This window comes from Oryzias latipes, chromosome 12, assembly GCF_053564925.1.
Source record: "Oryzias latipes strain Hd-rR chromosome 12, Olatipes_Hd-rR_3.1".
Classification (NCBI taxonomy): domain Eukaryota; kingdom Metazoa; phylum Chordata; class Actinopteri; order Beloniformes; family Adrianichthyidae; genus Oryzias; species Oryzias latipes.
In genome coordinates, this window is record NC_136248.1 from 10,339,623 (window position 1) to 10,350,864 (window position 11,242).

Here is an 11,242-nt window from a genome sequence, read left to right on the forward strand (position 1 = left end):
ATAAACACTTTCTTGAGCAGATACATCTCTGTTGTGCAAATATGTACTGCCTAATGTTTTTAGACTCTCTTTGGCAGAAGCATTTCCATCCCTGCTTGCTTCCTTTTGTGCACACTGCAATAATAAACCCATTTCCTTCTCTGATTTAGAGATGTAAGAAATGATGTACACAACACATGCATATGCATCGACAACAAACTGTATATCCATATTAGCATTCCAGCATTTTAACAGTGGCTTGCTATATTGATTAATCCAAACTTCATTGATCTGACGTTTCAGCACAACATGGGTTTTCCGAGCACAACAGTTATATGCAGTTTCAAATGTGCTTTGGTTTAACCCAACAGATCCAAACAAATCTTCAACATTGTCATAAGTTGGCCCATCAGCTGAGAGAGCAGCTTTAATGTGTGCAATCAATGCAGAAGCCTCTTTTTTCTTCAGTTGCTGTGTCTGTGCATTTTCTTTACAGTTGCAAGACTCTTTCTCTGATAACACACATTGACAAGACTGTGTCTCTTCAGCACTTGTGCTACGTGATATGAACGTACGTGCAGAAGGTGGTCTAGGAAAATTAAAACGACACACAGTTCCTTTTTTTTTACATGTTTTTGCATGTGTTTCAGAGTGTTTTTGCACAGATGTAACAATTTCCAGTAAGTCAATATTTGATGGTAACTCACAAGTCACATAACGATCAATAAATGCAATCACTTCAGCATCTGTATTTCTGTCAATTACAGGTGCATCCTCTATCCAAAACAGGCAATGAAGATGTGGTGAGCCTCGTTGCTGAAACTCCACCCTATAAAAAAAATCCTTAATTTTTCCTATAGGACATGCAGGCGACATAAGAACCTCTTTCAGAAAACAATGCCAACGAAAATCAAACATCCGAGCAGCAGTGACAGGATTACGACGCAAAAGCTCACATCTGTCTGCCCATTCCAACTGCTCCACAGTTTCAGTTCTACCTTCGTGCTTCAGAATGCAGGAAAGTAAATTCTTCCACCGCATATCAGCTGAAGAAAATGAACAGAACCATGTGGGGATTCCAAGCTGCCTCACACAAGCCATGAGGTCTTTCTGGGCCGCCTGCCAAAATGCTGGCGTACCTCTGATTGGTTTTAAAAATCTGTACCCATCATCAAATTCCAACATCCTTTTAATAGAATCATCACTATTCAACAACTCTCCAGTAACTACTCGTTTATTTTTAAAATCATACTTACCTTTTCTTACTGCAATCGAAACATTTGAAACGACCTTTTCTAATTCTGTCATATATTGGGCAAAAAAAATATATTCCACATTTTGTGCAAAACGACAATCAGCATTAAGAATCCTGTTGTTAAAATATCGTGATAGAGTTAAAGGATGTTGTCTTCCATCATGAAATGTTGGTCCACCCTTAGGAAACAACACAGGAAAACATTTAGCCTCATTTGTAATATCGGACAACAACTTCACCGGACTATTGCCTTCAGCGGGAGCTACATTCAAAATGTGATCAAAATATTGATCCAAAGCCTCTTGACCAATGTCTACTGGCATTAGACAAGTGTCCTGGAACATGCAATGCTGCTGTCTATCATGCAGAAGTTCATCTCCTAAAACATTTGAATCGTCAACATTTGCAGTGCATTCAACATCTTTTTCTACCACATCAGATGTTTCTTTACAAAAACCATTAATCCAATCATTATTAAATTTCACGTTGTTATAATAAGAATTATGGCTTTGTAAAAACTGTAAAGCCTGCTTAACACGTTCCGAATCAACATACTGATATTCATAATGTCCTTTATAAGTAAGCTTCCGTTTTAATTTCACAGGCACAAGAGAACCCTCAATAGACATGCGTGGTAACAAATAAGTTGTTTGTTCAGTATTTGCAGGAACACAAGTAATAGGTCCATGCACGCCATTCTGCCCACCTTTGGGCAATGCCAACAGTTTCATAAATGGAATATGTAATGCTATTAAATGTTGTTCTAATTGATTTAAACATGCCAATTCTGCTGGTATAGGTTCAAGTTCTAAGTTATTTTTAACACTCTCAGCTGGTACTTTACCTTTTTTGATTTTAGCATGGCACGTGTAACAAATCCACAATTTACTTCTTGATGTTTTCATCCATTCACAATTTTTTGAGCAGTTTCCTTTACAGATATGCAAATAATCAGACGTGATACATTGATCAGCGATAAGTCCAAGTCCTGCATTACTGTACGACTCTTTTTTACAATGTAAGACTTGATGTTCAAATAACAACCTATGACATACACAACAAACAAACCCAGGTCCATCTTTAACTTTATCCAAAAATTGTTTCATAACAACATCAAACTCTTCCAACTGTTTTTTATTCAATTGTCGCTTATATTTGATCCCATCCACCACACTTTTCCTAAAGTGAGGATCTTGATGATATTTTCTAGAACTCAGTGCTTTAACATTTTCTCTATGAGTATCATTACTCTGATATTTTCTTTTACTCCTTTCCTTAACATTATGTTTGTGTAACAAATCACATTTATACTTGTTTTTACTCAAATTTTTAACACGATCTCTGTGTAATACATCAGTTCTATATTTTGCAGAACTACGTTGTTTAACACACATTCTATAGATAGCATTTTCCTTATAATTTATTTTACTCAATTCCAATGCTCTGGATCTATGCAAAGAATCAGATGCATATTTCCTTTTACTTATATCTTTTTTCTTCTGTTTATGCAGTTCAATTATTTGATACTGCACTTTCTGGTAAAACGATTTCCTTTTTTTTAGATACTTTGAAAAAGAAGATTCAGCAACTGAATCACAAGTAACATATGGTTGAAAAGAACGGCGTCTAAGCAGTGGTTTCTCAGAACAAATACTATTGCTTTTACACCAATTGGCACATCCAGCTTTACCACTACAATGAACACAAACAACAACCTCAAAATATTTATCACATTCCCGCAAATAAATTGCTTGATTTCCAAGTATTTTGTTCACAGGATTATACTTTCTCCATATGCTACCATTGTGTACAAAAATTTCTACTCCCAAAAAATTTGAAGTAGCTTGAATATCAATCTCAGATACAAAACTGCCAACATATTTCATACGTGACTTCAGAATGTACTCAGACACTGTGGCATATCCTTGACAAAGCAACTTCATATGAATGTCACTATTTTTTAGCATAAACTTAACAACAGCCAGTCGAACTCTTCTATGACACTTTTCAGAACCACTAATGACTCGAGAAATAGCTCGGAAAAAACTATTGCCATCATTTAATAGGACCTCTGTCTTACAAATAGAACCAAGCGTAACATTATTAGTTGGAATGTCTTCATTCTGCTTCACAAAATCCAAATCCAGATGTTTTGACAACAAAACTGCAGACTCGAATGACAATGGATGAAAACTGAAAACACTTTCAACTAAATTATTACTTTGCACAATTTCACTGTTTTGGTGATCATTGTTAACCAATGCACTACACAAAACATCGTTACAATCACCAACTTCAGACCTGCTATGTTTAACACTCTTGCAATCTCCTTCTGAAAGCATTTCTGAGTTCCTTTTACATTGCCTCATATGACCCAAAATATTATTTTCCATAGATTTACAAAACCCAAAACAACGCTGCTGCTGAAAAATTTGAACGCAAGTTACAACTTCATAATGACACTCATTTATATTTTGCAGATATATGCCTTGTTTAGAGATAGCTTTACGTTGACAGGCATATTTCAACCAACGTTCATTGTGATACGTATACACACTCACACCCAAGTAGTCAGCTGTAGCTTGAATTTCAACCTCTGTAGCCCAACTACCAGAAAATCTCATTTTAGAAACATTGAGATATTCATCCACAGACATATTTTCAGATCTCAAAAGAGAACTATAATTTCCAACATTTTTTTGTAAATGTGTAACAACTGAACGTCTTAACTTTATGTGATTTTTCTCAGTACCACTAATAACTTTGGACACAGCCCTAAAAAAGCAATTGCCATCAGCTACTATATGATCAGTTTGACATGGAATTCCCAACATGCCAACCTCTAGAGGGTTAGCACATGCAGTGTTTTCACAATGCACATTCAGTTGTTTACACAATGCTTGTGTAACATCAAAATCAACAGGATAAAACTCAAGTTTCTTTGATGAAACTTCACCAATAAACTCAACATCCAAACTAGCTTCATTAGCATCATACCATTTTGTCTTCTTTGATTCACATTGCCCAGTTAAAAGCTTACGCTTTCTGTTACTTTCAGGCAACGGTAAGGAACTAGTTTGAACATCTAAACTGCACCCAAAACCAAACTGTGACTCAGTATTTAATCCAGTTTTACAATCCTTCTCAAGCACACTTTGTTTATTTTTCTCACTATGATCATTGTCAGTCGCAGCAACGGATGCAATTTCAAAAGCCATTTCTTTCCCTGCAAGTGAAATACTCAAGCAACAAATATAATTGTATAAATCATTAAGACTAGGAAGGTACATGATAATACTTCTTCCATTTACATCTGCCATTCCAGTACCACTGCGTGCATGTGAATCCACCACAGCATAATGGCCGTTTTCTGAAATAACAGCACAAGTACTACTGCCTATGGTCAAAAAACATGTTTTATACTTGACAAGCATGTGCTCCAGTCCCTTTTTAAGAGTTATCACTTCACCACTGTCAACAAATTTACCATTACTCACATTAACAATCCCAGAAACATATTCACCATATTCAAACTTAAATAATTTACCATCAATTTCAGAATCCATGGGCAAATCAGGTACTGACAAAAACTTCAAATTTCCAGGGATGATTTTGTTTTCACACACCGAGGAGTACAGCTGATCACCAAGAAACACAACATGGTCCAAGTCTGTTGCCTCCCACTCAAAAACACTACGATCCGTGTGTTTAGCCAAACTCACCAGGGCTATTGCCATGCACTGCACACCTCTGTTTTGAAGCTGCCGATCTCCTTGATGAAAAGATCCCCTTACACAACGTTCTGTGTCAAATCTGTTACAATTGTTTTCATTTAAAATCACTGAAGATGATTTTTTTTTTAAATTATTGCCCTTTTTTCCAATTTTCAATGAATTTTTGCATTCCATTAACACTTTACATTGTTCGCCAACCACAATTTTGTCATTTAACTCCTGAACATGTTCTTTTATAAAACCAGTCTGTCTTTTGCCCAAAACTGACTGATTCACACGTGCATCCTCTGCTCCCAAACCAAATGTATTATTACACCCATCCCAAGAAGCTTCTTTCACAAACATTGAACTAATGCCAAACCATTCTGCATTCAAAGACTTTTTCAAGTTCCAAATGTGCAACATCAAGTCATTAAAGCAACTGTTGAAAACAGCCACAGATGTTCCAATATTAGAAAACATTCCAGATGAATCTCGTGCACCACAATCAACCACAACAAAATACTCTTTGTGATGAATGACAGCACAAACGAAACCCTGCAAATCCAACAAACACAGATCTTCCTCCATCAGTCGCTCCTGCATCATTTCATACAACAGTGAAAAATCTTCACTCTTTGAATCACTAGAATACACAGGCTCATTGATAGCAACATCCCAAATTCTTCCAAACACACTGAGCTTTTCAGAAACCTTGAATAACTTTTTGGAATTGTTTATACATCCATCACTTCCATTAAATGAACAAACCAACTGCACACCTTCATTTCTAATATTATCAACATCAGCGTCCCTCCATGTACACACTGGAGCAACAACATGGTTGATTGCAGCCACAACACAACATGTAAGTGATGTTGTACTATCACTTGAATTTGTTAATCTTACTTTCATTCCAGAAATCAAAGGCTTCTGTATTTGCTCCTGACACACACAACCAGAAGTTTTACCTTCTTCCTGAACCTTGCACACTTTGGTGCGACGCATATTAAATCCCTTCTTTCGTGGCATCTAAAAAAAAGATATAAAAATGAAACCACCATTAAAATAAGATTCTCATTTCTATTATGTATACATAAAGCAATACATTTATACCACACAGACCCATAATCAAAAACATAAAACAATATATTCAGACTATTGGAAAATAGTTCTACACAAATAAATGTAACATGTGTCCTATAATAGATTATTAAACACTGCAAATTTAACTTACCTTTACCAAACTCTTTAATGGCTTACAAAAAAAAGGTGCTCTGGAAAAACCAGCAAACAGCTCCTCTCTCTTTGTTGTCGAGACAAAGGCTCAGTCACTGGTGTGGAAGATCCCTCAGAGGAAAACTCTGGAGTTACAAATAAAATGTAAAAGAAATAACAAAAATTAACATTTATTAAAAAAAAATAAGTACATAAACTTTAATAGACATAAAATGCTAAATGCTCTTTGGGAGGCTAATCCATAGAGGAGGTCCATTACAACTGAATGAGGCCTTGCCGTGTGTGGGATAACCAAAAGGCCTGTATCAGAGGACCTCAGGGTCCACAGGGGCTCATACTTTAAAATCATATCAGATAAATATGAAGGCCCAAGACCATAAAAATATTTATAAACTACTAAGAACTTTAAAATCAATCAGCAGGCCAAGCAGCCATTTTAAGATCTGTGTGTGTTCCTGCAAATATATTCATAGTGGCTGCCATACACTAATAATTGACTATTTGAAAACATTTATACACAAATAAATTTAACATGTGTCCTATATGAGATTATTAAACACTGAAAATTGAACCTAAAACCTAAAAAGTACAAAATAGGTTGGAACTGATCTTCAGTGGAAATACTCACGGGTCAGCAGGCATTTAAAAGGTATTATATGTGAACTGACATGTATTTAATCAATTAGAAAGGAGTTTCGCTTGTTAATGTGGTTTAAAAACCGTAAAAACAATGTTCGAATAATTCAACGAGAACTACAAAGATGGTGGATAGAACCGCGGTCAAGTGAGCCGACATCTGTGGAAGTGCGGTCACGCCAGCCGTCACTGACTCTTTGCATGCGCGTTTACATCATAGTTTACGGTACACACGTCCAGCGAGCTGGAAAGACGGCATAAGCGCTGATATCACCTATATCAGTTACCCATTATAGAAATGACATGTACTGTACTCTGAAATAAATGAGAGTTATTGCATGCCCTGTATGGTTATTTAATGTAAAAATGTTTTCATTTGGATTGCATGTCTGTTCATTCCATAATAAACCACCAGAAATAACGTGTTTTGTCTGAAATATAATCAATCAGACACATTCTAAAAGTGAGATTTAACACTGACAAGAGTGTTTTGTGGGTTGTTGAGCATGACATGGAATGGAATCAAGCAGAAATGAAGAAACTCCAAGTAAAATCACATCTGGTCCTGTCAACTCTTTCTAAAGTCGCTACATTTAAGGTGACGCTAAACTTTCACTGGATTATTATTGGTAATAATGTTCATGATCATTACAGCAAGTTTGAAGGAAAGTGACTGGAGAAAATGAAAGATATTGACATTATAGTCTAATACAGGCTCCGTCAAATGTAGTTAAAGTGTAATATGTGAACCATACAAAAGGGCTTTTTATCAAAAGGTGACGCAAAACTTCCACTGGATTATGGTTGGTAATGATGTTCACTAACATCACAGCAAGTTTGAAGAAAAATGACTGGAGAAAATCAGAGATTTTGACATTATAGTACACCTAAGCATCCTGCTTGTATAGTTAAAATAAAACTTGTGAACCATTCAAAAGGGCACTTTATCAAAAGGTGACACAAAACTTTCACTGGATTATTGTTGTTAATAATGTTTACTAACATCACAGCAAGTTTGAAGAAAAATGACTGGAGAAAATTAGAGATATTAAAGTTATAGAACAATTCGGGTCTCCTCATTCACAGACAGTGTGTAATATGTAAACCTTACAAAATGCTACTTTTTTGTAAGGTGACGCTAAACTTTCACTGGATTATTGTTGGTAATAATGTTTACTAACATCACAGCAAGTTTGAAGAAAATTGACTGGAGAAAATTAGAGATTTTGACATTATAGTACACCTAAGCATCCTGCTTGTATAGTTAAAATAAAACTTGTGAACCATTCAAAAGGGCACTTTATCAAAAGGTGACGCAAAACTTTCACTGGATTATTGTTGGTAATGATGTTCATGATCATCACAGCAAGTTTGATGAAAATTGACTGGAGAGTATTAGAGATATTGACATTATAGTCTAATTCATCCTCCCTCATACATAGTCATAGTTGAACATTTGAACCATTCAAAATACCACTTCTTTCAAAGGTGACACAAAACTTTCAGTGGATTATGGTTAATAATGATGTTCATGATCATCCCAGCAATTTTAAAGAAAAATGACTGGAGAATATCAGAGAAATTAAAGTTATAGTTCTCCTAAGCATCCAGCCTTTGTGGTTAAAGTAAAACATGTGAACCATCCAAAATACCACTTTTTTCAAAGGTGACGCAAAACTTTCACTGGATTATTGTTGGTAATGATGTTCATGATCATCACAGCAAGTTTGATGAAAATTGACTTTAGAAAAGTAAAGATATTGACATATTAGACCAATTCAGGCTTCCTCTTACATAGTCATAATAGAACATGTGAACCATTCCATGTCATGCTCAACAACCCACAAAACACTCTTGTCAGTGTTAAATCTCACTTTTAGAATGTGTCTGATTGATTATATTTCAGACAAAACACGTTATTTCTGGTGGTTTATTATGGAATGAACAGACATGCAATCCAAATGAAAACATTTTTACATTAAATAACCATACAGGGCATGCAATAACTCTCATTTATTTCAGAGTACAGTACATGTCATTTCTATAATGGGTAACTGATATGGGTGATATCAGCGCTTATGCCGTCTTTCCAGCTCGCTGGACGTGTGTACCGTAAACTATGATGTAAACGCGCATGCAAAGAGTCAGTGACGGCTGGCGTGACCGCACTTCCACAGATGTCGGCTCACTTGACCGCGGTTGGATAGACTACAAAAAAACGATCTCTGAAACGGATAGAAACTTGTTGTTTGTCGATCAGAATCGATTCTACATGTCATTTTGTACGTTTGTGTCCGTTTAAAAAGAAAATTCGTCGGTTGGTTTGCTTTAAAAAGTCTTTAAAACTTACGTTCGCATCATAATGGAAGCGATCACTCCCGGTTCAACGAAGTAAAAGGTCAAATTATTTACGTTCGTCTTATCGATTTTAAACAACTTTTACGGTTTTTTATTCAATAAAATTGATTATCAGAAGGTGAGTAGTCATTGTGGCCATGTAAAAAAGGTTCGATGGTCGATTTAAAGTAACGGTTCGTTTACAAGTCGCGGGGAAATTCAAAATGGTGGTGACAAACCTACAGTCAAACTGAAGGCGTCCTGGTGCGGCGCGTCTAACCGGGTCGAGTTCTTCTCACTGGGGGTCCGGTAGTCTTCCTTGCTGGTCAGGGGCGTCGAAGATCGAAGTGTAGAGGAAATGAGGAAGTTCTAAAAAGAACTGATTTGCTCAAATTCGGCAGGCTTCAGCAAAATACTCTGTGGGGTGTGATTCTCCAGTCGTCCAGCAGGGGTCGAGCAGAGGGACGGCTGAGATGAATACACCCTGAGATCAATGTCTTGACCAGCTGCTTCACTCATGGTTTCCCAGCATGCCTTTTATCGTTCGTATTTGATGAAGTAGGTTGATTACATGTTATTGTTTTCATGAAATAATAGATGTTCTACTTCGTTTAGTTCCGTATGTATGTGTAGAACATTTTATAGTAATTATTGTATTGATCATTAGTCCGTTAGGGAACATTCTGGCTGTTGGGTTTCTGCCCCATTGGCATGAGTTCTCCCATGGACCAATCAGACAGCTCCGTTTTTAGTTTGATTCCAAAGGGTTAAAATCTAATAAAATTACATTCCAATCCCAAAGTGGTGGTGTGTTGTCTTCTTTGTGTTATGTCTGTGTTAAAAAAATGTTTTGTGGGTGATTCTGTTAGATAATTCTCACAAGAAACTTTTCCCAATCAGGGGTTGTGACGTCATTGCTTCAGGCAAGCAGGGATGAAAGCCTGAGCTAGCGACGGGTTGAAGATTTTTGTGAAGACCTGGGAGAGTTGATCGGCGCAGGCCCGCAGAACCTTTCCGGGAACTCCATCAGGTCCAACTGCTTTCCTGGGGTTTACCCTGCTGAACATCCGTGCCATCCGTGCCACGTCCATAAAGGCATTGTTTTTATACTTAGAGCTCTAAGCAACCAAACAGTTGTCTATATAAAAGAGCTTTTACAATTGTGCACTTTTAGCAGGCTGAAAAAATTATCTTTTTAAAATTGCCATTTCAAATTTGGGTTTTAAATTTTGTGTTCCATTTTTCTGTGCTTGTATTGGAAGGATTTGTTATTATTTTGTTTAAAAGTGCTACATATTGTATATACACATAATTTATTTAGAGAAATTTGCTATACGTTGTGTTTTTTGGTTTTGTAGTTTAATTTCATTGGATTTATATTAAGGAAAAGAAGTTGCAGCATTGATTAAAAAAGGATAAAAGAGACATTTACTGTCTAAGTCTTATGTTACATCTGTAGAACTGTACTGAGAGTTGGGTTTTGTTTTGGAGCACATTCATATGTTTTGTTTGTAAAAAAAAAAGATAAAATATTAGGTTAATTGCATTTTACATGACTAGAAAAGCAATGATTATTCATAAAAATCTATGAAAGACATACAAAACAAATGAAAAAGCAGTCTGCCCTCCCTCTTGTGTCTAAACTCTTGTCACCTCACTTCTGGGTTAGTTAGCATATGAACTGGCAGCTGGTGTGTGTGTGTGTGGGGGGGGGGGGGTGAAATTTGACTCCAGCAACAGGGATGATTGAGGAGCAGGCTGCAGCATGAGGAAAAGACTTAAGCATGTAAGAGGAAATGACATCCTACAGTTGACCAGTTCATTTTATATCTGTAAAGAATATTCAAGAAGCATTTAGACATGTTCAGCTATATGCGTGTGAAACTTGGTGTGGATATTTGAAGCATAAGTAATTTTAAAACACACTTGTTTGGAGTCCAGACGGAAAAAGCACAGGTTTTGGGATGAATCAGGATTTTTTTAAAATCATCTGTTTCACCTGGACTTCTGAAAAAAATATGGAAGGCAGCAAACACAGATCCCTACATTTGAAAAAATAAATGGTGTTGATATATGATGATTA

The 11,242-nt window shown here is 36.2% G+C and overlaps 1 long non-coding RNA gene across 1 annotated transcript; it reads right to left on the reverse strand.

Annotated features, from left to right (window-relative positions):
* Positions 1-2,504: 2,504 nt before the first annotated feature.
* Positions 2,505-10,378, reverse strand: LOC144996595 (uncharacterized). Its single transcript, XR_013659507.1, has 3 exons — positions 9,403-10,378; positions 6,185-6,311; positions 2,505-5,979 (listed from the first exon to the last, which is right to left on the reverse strand). It is a non-coding gene; the product is annotated as an uncharacterized LOC144996595 (long non-coding RNA).
* Between the last annotated feature and the right edge of the window lie 864 nt (positions 10,379-11,242).